Below are 15,312 nucleotides of genomic sequence, written 5' to 3'. Positions count from 1 at the left end.
GTATACAATCATTCAATTCCACAATTTCCAAATAATCTTAAATTAAGTAAAAAATAATAATAATTGTAATTTTTTTTCTGCGTAAGAAATTTCATTGAGTTATTTCTTGCTAGATATTGATGTATAATCATGGTATTGTCGTTTTACTATAAGGAGTGAAATTACACTTCTAATAAGAAAATAAGAATCGAGTAATATTACCAATAAAGGAGATGGGGCCTATTTGGGCCTCCAACTAGGGCCCAATAGACATTCTATAACAAAAAAAAATTACAGCTACAAGGTCAACAAATTTTGGACAGAATGTTAAGAAGGGGGAATTGCTTAGCAAAATTAGAATCCAAATAAATTCAGAATATAGATCGTATCATCATCATCATCATAACAATAATGAATGTGTTAACCCTAAAATGATCGATTGACTTAATTATGTGGACAGAGTTTTTGTCCTAATCTTAAGAGTAATAAATTTAGGGTTGGCTCCATGAAAACCACTCAATAAGTCAATGTAATAATTGATTGTTATTAAATTAGAGTCCCATGCCATGCATCTGACCAAATTTATTGTATCGTTTGAGTGAAGTATTAGTAATGCTTAAGAAATAACAGTATTCGCATGTACGGATACGAAGCATGATAACTTTAATTTTGGTATTAACAATGTATATTATCTCTAAACTCATTTTAAATATATTAGTTAAGAATAAAATTGAATCTACTGATATGCAGTTATATTTTTATGTGTTTAAGTATTAGTTTGGATATGAAAGACACATTACAAAAATATTTTTGCTACTAGTAAAAAATGTTGAGATCAGAAGATTAATCCATCTAATTTGAAAATAAAATCGAAGAGAACTTGTTAATTAAAAATAAATAAAACACAAGACATTCATAAATTGCTAATTTCTTTCTTTATTATACTAAAGTAGCTGTCATTGAAGGCAGACCAAAAAAACGGTGGTAAAGGAAGATTAATAAGCTGATTAAAATTTATGAACAAGAACTTAGAAAACAACAATCCAACTTTCCTGTCAACGGTATGTAGTAAGTATGCTGTGCCAAACTAAAAACAATGGGTAGAATATATATATATATATATATATATATATATATATATATATATATATATATATATATATATAATAGGAAGAGTTTTAAGTGTACCGAAAACACTGATATTCTAGTTATTTATCTTAATTATTAAAAATATATATAATATAAGAAGAGTTTTTAGTGTAATTGGAACACTGGTGTTCTAGTTATTTTAACCGTAAATTTAAATTATAAAAAATATATATAATATATATTAATTAGAATCGAGAGTTAAAATAATTGGAACACCGATATTTCAGGTACATTTAAAATTTTTTCTATAATATATATTAATTAAAATTAACGGTTAAAACAACTAGAATATCTATGTTTTCAGTACATTTAAAATTTTTTCTATAAAATAAAACAAAAAAAATAAGTGGATCTAGGATGCATAACAAAACAAGAAAAGAGTGGGTAGAGCTTAGATTTCTACGAAGGAAACAGGTGACAACCCCACGTGGGGCCAAAAATGAAAGACACCCCCTATAAAAAAAAAGGAAAAAAAAACACTGAAAAAACTGGCAGCAACAATTTTATGTTAAATGAAAAGGTGCAGCTCAAAATAGAAATTCAGGAGATAGGAATAATAGGATCACAGGAGTAATCAATAGGACTAAGTAAAACAAAACATGTCCTTGAACCCTTGAAAATAACGAAGTTGCATGAAACTTCGTTTTGCGGTATCTCTATATATTTACAAAAATTGGGATTTATCTCAATTCTCATCTTTTCTTTTATAATTCAAAGTTTTGGTTCGGGTACTTTGCATTCATTCATAGAGTGAAATAGTACTTTTAATTAGCAAGTTTAGGGGTGAGCACAGTTCGGTTTGATTTAAGTTTATGGTAAAATTAAAACTGAATCGATCAAAATGTAATTAGTTCGGTTTAATTTAGATTTGTGTTTTTTTGTATATGTACCTAAATCAAACTAAACCAATTAAAAATGGGTTGGTTCGATTCGAGTAATTTGGTACCCAATGACTTTAAAATTTATAAAAAAAATCAAATTTTTATCTTAAAAATTCAACAAGTACAATAAATATGTAACATCAATAGAAATAATCCAAACATATTAAACACCAAATATATTAAAAACTAAACTCATTAAAATCCAAATATATTAATAATGAATAATCATTGTCTAATGAAAAAATTATATATATTTCTTTTATTTTTTATTTGATTAATATATGATCGGGTTTGCGGGTTAGTTCGGGTTTCGCACCCTCAAAACCGATATCCGAACCAATCACTAACAAAAGTCATCGATTTGGTTTGGGTTGGACCCGATTACCCATTGATTAGAGAATCAATTTAATTAATTCGATTCGGATTCGGACGAGTAATTGGATACCTACTAGTGCTCACTCTAAGCAAGTTAACTTTTCAGTTTATTGCGTTTGATTCCCACGTCTTGTATGCAAAATTTGATAAATTTTCATTTTCAAAAGAAACTATCCAAATAATTATCACGTTAAAAAAAATGCTTACAATGGCTTATTAAAGTTAGTGCAAGTTACAAAGTGTAACTAAGAAATTAAAATGAAAACAACCCTAGCTAGCTAGTTAATTATCAAGATTTTGTACCATACCTCTCATATGATTACTTGTTCTGTTCAATTATTACCTTAATCATCATGTTTAATCCATCGTTTTGGACTAACAAATGGGGATACACATGCTTAGCTAATTAATGGCCACATCTTCGTTTTCATTTATAGGGTTGTTAGGCAAAACAGATAAACTTGCTTATCACTCTTTTGTTAAAAAAAATTAATGCGACCTAAATCTAATCATATATAACCAACCGACTTTAAAAGTATGAAAGACTTCAACGAATTCTAATTTGTATCGTTGAAAAGTTTAAGTATTTTAATTTTTGTATAATTAAACATCCAAAAATATTTTATGGTGTATAAATTAAAGCGAGAAGCATGTGCATCAATTGCGCTCAATCAGCTGAGGAGAGAGAGAGTATGGATATTAGTCTCTGAGAAGAATTTCAAGTGTAATTAGTCGATTCGTATTTCAATAATTTTAACTATTTATATTAATTATAAAAAATATATATAATATATTAATTAAAATTAACGATTGAGATTATTGAAATAAGATATTTTAGATATATTTAAAAATTTGTTTAGTTTATAATTATTTTTTTAACGAGAACATATATATTTCAGAGAATAGTGATAGTAATTACATAACACTTAAAAAAATTTTTAAGTATATCGATATACTGGTCTTTTAGTACATTTTAACTAATGATCTTAATTATATATTATATATAATTTTTATAATTAATATCAACAATTAAAAATTATTGAAACACCTGTGTATTAATATACTTAAAAGTTTTTTTTATAAAATATGAATATTTTATAAATTCACCTGTGTAATATGTATATGTTAATTTTAAATTTTTATTAAATATGAATATTTTATTATTTTATAAATATTAAATTATAAATTATATATTTTTAAAATGTTTTTAATGTGTTTTTTAATTATATAAAATATTTTATACGCGACAACTCAATGCTTCATAGAGATTTTTGATGGTTCATGTTTGATGTAAATTTTATCCTATGATATTTGTTTTGGACTCGATTTTCAGGTCTTTCCTCAGAACGGTCACCGAATTCGGCAATCCTAAGATTGAGCTATCCTCACAGCCCAAAGACAGGTTAATAACTTCCAATATCCTGACCCAACATTCGAATTCAAATATCTCCCTTATCTTAGCCAAATAAGATAAGATGATGATGGCCTAAACTGACCTACAATCTCTATCAACATTCAAATTCGAATACCTCCCTTGTCTTAACCAAATAAGATAAGATGAGATAACTACCACTAGCTATATAAAGGGGAGCTAGAGGCCCCCTCTACGTCATTCATTCTACACAACTTATACCTCTCAGATCCATTCTAACTTGAGTGTCGGAGTGTCTTTGTAGGTACCACACCCTATTGCTCCAATCAGATAATCTGGTGACCGTCTCGACTCGCAAGTTTCCGATCCATCTTACAACCCGTACCAAAGACTTCTAATACATTGGCGCTGTCTGTGGGAACTGCAAAGTCGTGACAGCATGACAGAGAACCTCGAGGAGTAACCTTCAAACTCACTCACTTGATTTCTTACTTGTAACTGAGGGGAAAAAGGAACAATGTTTTTTGAACTTGTAATCACCTTCTTAGTGATAACACTCTTTATGTACCTTCACCCTACTCCAACGACAAAATCCAAAGCCCATCCTCCTTTTAGTAGGACACCTCCACCTCTTGGACCCTCTCATCCACCACTCCTTCATCTGTCTCTCCAAGCGTCATGGCCCCATCTTCTCTCTCTACTTCAATTCCGTGCCTATCGTGGTCGCCTCTTCACCTGAACTATTCAAGCTATTCCTCAAACCCGCGAAGCCTAACAACCGAACTTCGGGATAGCATACCTCCCACCTATGGGAGGATAACAAGCACCGTGCACCGCTAGCCGACTCCGGTCCGGCAGCAACCAAAGAAAGACAAACGACCGATTACTGAAGCCCGAGCGCCCGACGGCCTAGGAGAGAAAGCAATTCAGATAATCCAAGAGTTATGCCTTGTAGTGCAAAACCTCGAGGGCCGAGTTACTTCCGAGGAATGACCATCCCGAACACACAAGTCAAAGCAACTTCTAGAACCCGGTCACATTGAGAGGCCAAACACGAACGGTCACCCAAAGAACGATACAGAAAACGACGCGACCGGAGCGAATCCAAAGATCCAGAGCGCCGACCTAACGAGGATGATTGAAGGCACCGTCAAGAGACCAAGCGAACAAGAAACAAGCACGTAATAATGGGAGCTACCCCATTCACCGAGAAAATCCTGAAGGCCAAACTCCCTAAAGGTTTTGACAAACCCACCAACATAAATTATGACGGCACCAAGGATCCCTAGGAACGCCTAACGGCCTTCGAGACCTGGATGAACTTAGAAGGAGCTGTCGTTGCGGTCCGATGCAGGGCCTTTCCGATAACCTTAGTCGACCCTGTGATCAAATGGTTCAATGGCCTCCCAAACGGTTCTATAACCAACTTCAACGACGTCTCCAGAAATTTTTTGGCCCAGTTCACCACCAGGATCACCAAAGCAAAGCACCCGATTAGCCTACTCGGAATTACCCAAAGATAAGACAAATCCACGAGAAAATACCTCGACAGGTTAAATGATGAGTACTTAATGATTGACGGACTCACGGACTCGGTAACCAGTCTATGTCTGACCAATAGACTCGTGAAATGAAGATTTCTGAAAGCACCTTACCACCAAGCCAGTTTGGCCCATGCACGAAATCACAAGCATCGCGAGGGAAAACATAAACAACAAATAGGTAAGCCAAGTCGTGGCTGCCAACAAATGGCAACACGACAACACAGCACCTCGTAGCAACCCACTACCGAAAGAGACCCAGAAAGAACACCCCAAAGGCATAAACATCAACCAACTACACAGGATGGGAAAGTTCTCAAACTGCACCCCCTATCTGCTCCCATCATGGAGATTTACCACCAAATAGCGGAACGAGGCTTCCTCCCAAAGGCGCGACAACTGAAGGAATAGACAGGCGGTAGCAAGAGCCTGTACTGCGACTACCACCGAGAATATGGGCATAAAATCCAAGATTGCTTTGACTTAAAAGATGCCCTCGAACAAGCCATTTGAGATGGAAAACTCCTATAGTTTTCCAAAATCATTCGAGAGCCTAAGAGAAATCAAAGAGAAAGATCACCAGAACACGAATAACGCAACTCAAGAATGATACGATAGGTATCCTAAGAAAATCCGGAAACCGAACCCACCATAATCGTAAACGTCATCACCAGAAAGGATGCGCCGAAAAAGTCAAAATTAGCACTAAAAAGGGATCTCAAAGTACTAGCCACAAGAAACCAAGCACCAATCTCCTCGATTCCAGCGGCAATCACATTTTTCCGGATGACTGGCAATACGACACCTCAGCGAAAGACGCCCCATTCGTCATCTTGGCAAAAGTAGGAACCGGACTTGTGAAAAGAATACTGGTCGACACCGGAGCTGATTCTAACATCCTCTTTAGAGGAGCATTCGACAAACTGGATCTTCGAAACAAAAATCTACAAACCCACCGCAACGGGGTGACCAGACTCAGAGATAACTTCCTCAAACCGGATGGTTCCATAGTGTTACCACTAACCATTGGAACCAGAAGCCAGAGGAAGACCATCCTCTCCGATTTCGTGGTCCTCAAAGACTCCACTGCCTACAACAACATCCTTGGAAGAAAGACGATCAATGAACTATCTGCCGTCATCTTCACCAAGTTCCTAATCATGAAATTCCAGGCCGATAATGGCACCATCAGAATGATACACAGAGACCGAAAAATCGCGGTAAAGTGCGACAACACCAGCATGGACATCTACAAATGATCTCGAGACACGACAGGCATCTTCCTCGCCGACCTTGCTGCACGCCAAGACCTTACCCCACGCAGAACTGTGAGAGGAAACGACGAAGAAGCAGAAAAGGACCTCGCATACGAGGTCAGTAGCCCCTAAAATAAAGAATATGCCTAAGGTACAATCACAGCACGGTACGATGAGACTTCGAACCAGGAGACCTCGTTTTACGATGAAATGATGTCGGTCCCCCCACTCTTGGAGAAGGAAATCTCACGCCCAACTAGGAGGGTCCTAACCGAATGAAGACGGTAATCGGAAAAGGCGCCTACATGATCAAAAGACTAGACGAGACCGAGCTCCCGAGATCCTGGAATGCCACCAACTTATGCTGTTACTATACATTAAAACATCATTCCAAAGCAACAAGATCGAGGTCTTTTAAAACTATCTCTTTACCCTTTATTTTTTGCCTTTTTCACTTTCATTTATTGCTTAAGTTGTTTAATCGTATATTTTCTTACCGGACGCTCTTTCCTACCCACATCCGGAGGTTTTTACGAGGCCTAAACCTCAAACAAAATTCATTTTTTCAAAAGCATTGTCCCGTCTGACGGCATGAACTAAACGCGGCTACCACCAGGGATTAATCACCCCGAGACCAACAAAACAGATATTCAAATAATAAAACGAATATCCAAATAAATAAAGAGGGGGATCGATCACCCCGAAGCCTATGGATATCCAAATAATAAAACTGATATCCAAATAAGTAAACGGCTACCCGAGGATCGATCACCCCGAGGCCAACAAAACGAATATCCAAATAAGAAAACGGATATCCAAATAAGTAAACTGCTATCTGGGGATCGATCACCCCGAGACCAACATGATAGATATCCAAATAACAAAATGAATATCCAAATAACAGAAAAGGCAGCCCGGAGATCGGTCACCCCGATGCTAACAGAACGGATATCCAAATAACAAAAAATGGTGACCCGAGGATCGATCACCCGCGAAGCCAACAAAGCAGATATCCAAATAAGTTAAATAAGTGGCTATCCCCATAAATTGATCACCTCTGAAGCCAACAAAACGGATATCCAAATAAACTAAATAAGCAAAGTATTGAAATCGGCCCACCAAGAGACCTAAAATAAGTTCACAATAACTGCCCAAAAGCCCACACAAAACAAGCATGAGCTGACGGTCTTTCAATTCATGGAAAGCCGAACTCACCAACATCCCGCCAATCGGCGCAGGATGATGTCACGCCCTTTTCAGGCCCCTCCCGGCATCCCGATAATAGAAAACCAAACTCGTCAACAAAAGCGGCGTTAAGGTCTAAGCTAATGACTTTTCAACTTGCGGAAAGCGGAACTCACCAACATCCAGACAATTGGCACAGGATGACGTCATATCCTTTTCAGGCCCCTCACAGTCTCCTGAATTACAGAGAACCGGGCTCTCCAACAACTCAACATTGAGACCAAGCAAGCATGCTCTCATGTTATGGGGCAACTGTTTCAGACCTAATCTCCGAGTCTTTTCTCAGAATGGTCACTAAACTTGGCAATCCCAAGATTGGCCATCCTCACGACTCAAAGACGGATCAATAACTTCCAATATCCTGACCGAACATTCGAATTCAAATACCTCCCTTATCTTAGCCAAAAAAAGATAAGATGATGACGGCTCAAACCGACCCTACAAAGTACAATTTCTAACCAATATTCGAATTCAAATGTCTCCCTTATGTTAGCCAAATAAGATGAGATGAGATAACTACCACTAGTTATATAAAGGGGAGCCAGAGGCCTCCTCAGGTACATCATTCATTCTACACACCTTATACCTCTTAGATTCATTCTGACTTGAGCGTCGAAGTGTCTTTGCAGGTACCACCTCATTGTTTCAGTTAGATAATCTGGCGACTGCCTCGATTCGTAAGTCCCTGATCCATCTCACAATTCGTATCAGAGACTTCTAGTATAATATTCTAAATAAATAAAAAAATCATATGAATTAATTTTTTCATGAACTATAAACGTCAAAATACTATATGCGTACCAATTTTCTATACTCATTACGTAATTAAAAGATCATGTAAATTAATGAGCTAGTGAAATATTTTAAACTTTAATACATGGAAATAAATTCTAACATGTGAGTACTATATATAGTCAATAGATGTACTTTGCCGGTGTTAATGTAAAAAGACTTGTTCTTGCATGTAAGTATGTAACTCAAAGGGAAATGATTTTCAAATTGTAAAGTTAAAGTGTAATTAATATTATATAAAATTAATAATTTTTAATTAATAATTTTTTTTGTATGGAGCTAGGGAACATGAGTTTTTGCCTCTTTAAATAGAGAACGCGTAGCTATGGTTCACTATTGACTGATCGGACGCGTTTGACTTTTTGTTGAGATGGGTCCCACGTTTGTGGCTCCGCCGTCGGATTCCGCTGAGTTGACATTTGAAAACGTAAAAACTTGCAAAGAGGAAATCACGGTCTGGTCTTCATGTGACCACCGTGTAGGTCCTACATTGATAAATTGGATATAAAAATAACAGGATGATACACATCCATGTAACCATATAACTAAGTTAGTCCAACACTAAAAAAATTCAATACCATTAAATGAAACGTGAAATACACGCGTCCAACACACACAAAATTGTTATTGCCCAACGCTTATTCTCTCCCACGTTTCTTCTTCTTCTTCTTCTTCTTCTTCTTCTTCTTCTTCTTCGCGTTCCTCCTTTTCATTCTTTTTCGCGTTCCTTCTTCTTCACGTATTTTCTCCTTATCGACATTCTTTTGTTGTTGTTGCTGCTGTATTTTTTTGTCTTTTCCTCCTTCTCTCTCTGGTGAAGAAGCAGTAGAAGGTGAGGAATAAGAATTTTGAATAGTGCAGATGAACTGAATACAGTACTCATGGTGAACCGAACATAATACTCATGGTGAACCGAACACAATACAATTGTATAGTACTGAGTGAACGAAACATAATCCATTATATAAAATCAAATTCAAACAGCTTTCTGCAGAATGAACCGAACACAGTACTCATGGTGAAACAATTGTATAGTACTGAGTGAACGAAACATAATCCATTATATAAAGTCAAATTCAAATAACTCTGCCTACAATTTACATATTATCAATTCAATTCAATTTAATTCAGTACACCTCCGTTCATTTAATTCAACTCAAATTAGCAATTGCATCCCATTCAATTCGATTCAAAATTGAATAATCCAAACTTTGTCAGTTTGCTTCGTTTCAGAAGAGTAATCCAAATCGCTCTCCTGTTTACCGAAAAATTATGAACCACTAAACACTAAACCCTAAACCCTAAACTCTAAACACTAAAACCAGAACCTTAAACACTGAACCCTAAACTCATAAACCCTAAATCTTTAAAACCCTAAACCCTACACCCTAAAACCTAAACCCTAAACCATGAACCCGAACCCTGAACTCTGAACTCTAAACCCTGAATGCTAAACGCCTAAACCATAAACTCTAAATGCTAAACCCTGAACACTGAACTCTGAACCCTGAATGCTAAACCCTAATCCCTAAACCCTAAACCCTGAATCCTACCATAAACCCTAAACCCCTAAAACCATAAACCCTGAACCCTGAACCTTAAACCCTAGACCCCTAAACCCTCAACCATGAACACGGTGAACTAAAATTAATACACGGGGCGAAGCGAAAGTTTGAAACACACTAAACCCCTATACACTGAACCCTGAACCCATAAACCCTAAACCCTAAAACCATAAACCCTGAAACCCTATCGTCATTCTTTTGTTGTTGTTGCTGTTGTATTTTTTTTTGTCTTTTTCTCCTTCTCTCTCTGGTAAAGAAGCAGTAGAAGGTGAGGAAGAAGAGTTTTGAATAGTGCAGAATGAACCGAACACAGTACTCATGAAGAACCAAACATAGTACTCATGGTGAACCGAACACAATACAATGATATAGTACTGAGTGAACGAGACATAATCCATTATATAAAATCAAATTCAAACAGCTTTCTGCAGAATGAACCGAACACAGTACTCATAGTGAAACAATTGTATAGTATTGAGTGAACGAAACATAATTCATTATATAAAATCAAATTCAAATAACTCTACCTACAATTTACATATTATCAATTCAATTCAATACACCTCCATCCATTTAATTCAATTCAAATTAGCAATTGTATTCCATTCAATTCGATTCAAAATTGAATAATCCAAACTTTGTCAGTTTGATTTGTTTCAAAAGAGTAATCCAAATCGCTCTTCTGATTTGAAGTTGAGTCATTTATTGTTTCGATTCAAAATTGCAGATCAAATAAGAAAACGAAGAAGAATAGGAAGAAGATAAATGCAACCAGATCGAAATAAGAAAACGAGAAGATGAACGCGACCAAAGAAGAACGACGAAGGCAATGTAGATTAATAAAGAAGAACGCGAGCAGAGAAGAAGAAGAAGAAGAATAAGGAGGAGGTTTACGTTGCAGCAGAAAGTTTACGTTGAGCAAAACTTTAGGTTGCAGCATGTTATATGTAGCGCATGTATAACAAACAGTGAGGAATGGGAGACGCGCGTGTGGGGAAAATTACTTGGTTAATAACCATGTAAAAAATATATGGATGCAGAATTTTTCCATGAAAATAAAAGTAACAATAGAATGAATATTTACTGAAAAAACCATTAAAATTATTTTATGCTCAAATAATAAGTAAAATATTAGTACATTTTATATCAAGTTATTTAGTTAAATATATAAAAATTATTTAAATCATATCGACCGATTTTTTTGTAAAATTAAAAAATTATTTTTTATAAAATTAAATTCATATATAATTATTTTTATATAAAATTAATAATTAAAAATTATTAGATTTAAATTTAATTAAACATATCAAATTATTTTATATTTTTTAACTATTAATTTTAAGTAAAAATAGCCCTACATGGCTACATACATTTCGATCATCTCACAAGCCTCATTGTGTTTGATTTTTCAATTTTTGTTTAACGTAACAATTACGAAAACAAGCTGTTTGCGAACGTTTTCATTGTGACTCACGTTTCTGTCGCCTCTTATGTTGGTTTATATATTATTACATAAATCATAATATTTATTAATTTTGAATTGCGTAGTGAATGTTATGCACAACAAAAAATTACAAAAAACAATTGAGAAATAATAATAAAAAAAGTTCATAATTCAAAGCAGTTTAAAATTAGTTTATTTTATATTTTTAATTACTATTTATTTTATTTTGTATTCTTTAATTATTATTTAGATAATTAAATAAAATATAATAAATACATTATTATAAATATTAAATTAAAATAATAACTTTAAATTATCATCTCTATGATATTATCGTAAAAATTATTATTGATTTATCAGTGTTTACTTTTACTAAATTCTTTTACTCTGATCTCTCCTTTTAGCCGTAACAAAAATAATTTGGGAAAGATTAAGGATTGAAATATTCTTAAATCTGAATAGAGTAGCAAAGAAAGTTATCTTTGTGAATAGAGAGGTGAGTACTAACAAATATTTTATGGATAACAATTAATGGCATGTTCCTCGTGGGGCAGGGTGCTCTGGTTGTTTTGGAAATTGGAAGCGATAGAATATGGCTATTCCTTATAAACGGATAAGCCCATGCCACGTTGCTTTTGTCGCACATCACTCGATACTAAAAGTTTGCTCAAATTTTTTCTTAAATAAATTTTTTAAAAAATATTATCTCCAAAAATAATTTTTCCCTATTCTTCTCAAATTTTATTCTCAATGTTGGGATAAACATGAAATGAATGCCCATTTATCAATTGGGCGACTAATAATTTTTCCCATCAAGGTAGAGAAAATCGAGATTTTAAGTGAAATCGAAAAAATAAATTAAGTACGTAAAACGTAAAATGTTAACAAGATTTAAATCGTAAAATCGTCAGACCTAGTACAAATTTGATAAAATCGATTAACTCATTTAAAATCGTAATATCGAAAGATTTTAAGAATTAAATCGAGATTCTAGCTACTATGTTTCCCATGTAAAGAGATTTATTTTCAAGGCAAAATGAAAGTAAATAAAGGTTGAAACCAAAAGCTTGTCATCAGTATAAATAGGTGAAGCCTCGCTTGTTTTATACACAGCAACAATCAATAAAAGTAATAAAGCAAATACTTTCTCTCTCCTTTCTTCTTATAAATGCAATTCTCTCTCTCTTTATTTTTAATACTTCTTTCTATCTTTACATATATATACATATTACAACATATAATATTAATGTATATATATAAATCATTATTGAGTTAATTATATTAATGCTAGAGTCTTCTATTTACATATTTTATATTTACATCTTCCTTATTTATTTAGTTGTTTTACAACACGTTATCAGCACGAGACTCTAATCAAATTTTTAAGAAGACTCAGGTAACAAATTTTCATTATGTCGAAACTCTCTCATCTTGAATTCAATGCTCTTGATATATCTGAAAACAATTATTTATCATGGATATTAGATGCTGAAATCCATCTTGATTCAATGGATCTTGGAGATACCATTAAGGCTGAAAATAATGCATCCCAGAAGGATAAAGCTAAAGCCATGATTTTTCTTCGTCGTCATCTTGACGAAGGATTGAAAAATGAATATCTTACATTAAAAGATCCTGCAGATCTTTGGAAAGACCTTGAAGAAAGGTATAATCATCAGAAAACGGTGATACTTCCTCAAGCCCGATATGAATGGACGCATTTGTGTTTACAAGATTTTAAATCTATAAATGAATATAATTCTGCAATATTTCGAATCACCTCACGAATGAAATTGTGTGGGAAAAAAATAACTGATCATGATATGTTGGAGAAAACTTTCTCAACCTTCCATGTCTCGAATGTGCTCCTGCAGCAGCAGTATCGAGAGAAAGGGTTTAAAAAATATTCTGAGTTAATTTCTTGCCTTCTTGTTGCTAAACGCAACAATGAGTTGTTATTGAAAAATCATGAAGCGCGCCCAGCTGGCGCCGCCCCATTTCCTGAAGTAAATGTGGCAAATTACCCCAGAAGAGGTAAATGGCAAGGCTTTAATAACAAGAAAAATTATGGAAGGAAAAAGAATTATGTTCAAAAGAGAGGATCTCACCAGAAGTGGGAAAAAGAAAGAAATATCGGGCAGAGTAAATCAACAGAAGACAAGTGTTTCCGTTGTGGTGGAAAGGGTCATTAGTCGCGTACCTGTCGTACCCCAAGGCACCTAGTTGATCTTTACCAGGCATCTTTGAAAAAGGATGACAAAGGAAAGGAAACGAATTTTGTTTCAAATGATACTGAGAACTCCACCACTCATTATGATGTATCTGATTTCTTTGAGGATCCTGAAGGAAATATTGGTCATTTGATCAATGATGGAATAGTTTAATATGTGGGACTGTGAAGTATATATGTAAATAAATAATGTAAAGAACTTATTGTTAAGTTTTATTTTCTATGTATTTAAGTTTCAAATGTGATGTACATAAATAATGAAATATTAATGTTTATGAATTTTGAAATTATTAAATGTGTCAAATTTTAAAATAAAATTTCAGTATATGACATTATTTTATGTACAGTGTTTTTTTTTTTTAGAAAAATAATTCTGATCAAGTATTCAATTTAACTGTGCATACTACTCATTTTATTATTATTTGTTTTTGAAGAGAATGACAAGAATATGTAATGAAGATGTATGCCTTGCAGATAGTGCAAGTTCGCACACTATTCTCAAAAATGATATATATTTTACCCATCTTGTGCCAAAAGAGGAATATGTTAATACTATTATTGGCTCAGGCAATGTGATAGAAGGCTCCGGAAGAGCTATAATTTTGTTTCCTGGAGGAACAAAATTTATAATAAATAATGCACTGTTGTCTACCAAGTCTCAAAGAAACTTGTTGAGCTTTAAAGATATTCACCGAAATGGATATCATATTGAGACTATGAATGAGGGAAATCATGAGTATTTATGTATCACAACTCATGATTCAAATAAGAAAGTTATATTAGAAAAATTACCCTCACTTTCATCTGGCTTGTATTATACGAATATTAGTGCAATTGAATCACATGCCATTGTAAACCAGAAGTTTACTAGCCCAAATGAGTTCATAACTTGGCACGACCGATTGGGTCATCCGGGAACAACCATGATGAGAAAAATTATTGAAAACTCTCATGGACATTCACTAAAGAACCAGAAGATTCTTAAAACTAGTGAATTTTGTTGTGCTGCATGTTCTCAGGGAAAGTTAATTTTAAGGCCATCACCAGTAAAGATTGGATTTGAGTCTCCTGAATTCCTAGAAAGGATTCAAGGTGATATATGTGGACCTATTCATCCACCATGTAAATCTTTTAGATATTTTATGGTCCTAATAGACGCATCTTCGACATGGTCACATGTGTGCTTATTATCTTCTCGCAACCTGGCCTTTGCGAGATTACTGGCTCAAATTATTCGATTAAAAGCACAATTTCCAGAAAATCCAATCAAAGCAATTCGTCTTGATAATGCTGGTGAATTTACTTCCCAAGCTTTTGATGCTTATTGTATGGCTAATGGAATAAGTGTTGAACATCCAGTAGCTTATGTTCACACACAAAATGGGTTAGCAGAATCACTTATTAAGCGCCTCCAATTAATTGCTAGACCCTTGCTTATGAGAACAAATCTCCCAACCTCGGTTTGGGGCATGCAGTTTTACAT

Source organism: Arachis ipaensis, chromosome B10 (genome assembly GCF_059453495.1).
Source record: "Arachis ipaensis isolate K30076 ecotype BB chromosome B10, ASM5945349v1, whole genome shotgun sequence".
In the NCBI taxonomy this organism is placed as follows: domain Eukaryota; kingdom Viridiplantae; phylum Streptophyta; class Magnoliopsida; order Fabales; family Fabaceae; genus Arachis; species Arachis ipaensis.
This window is presented reverse-complemented; position numbering follows the sequence as displayed.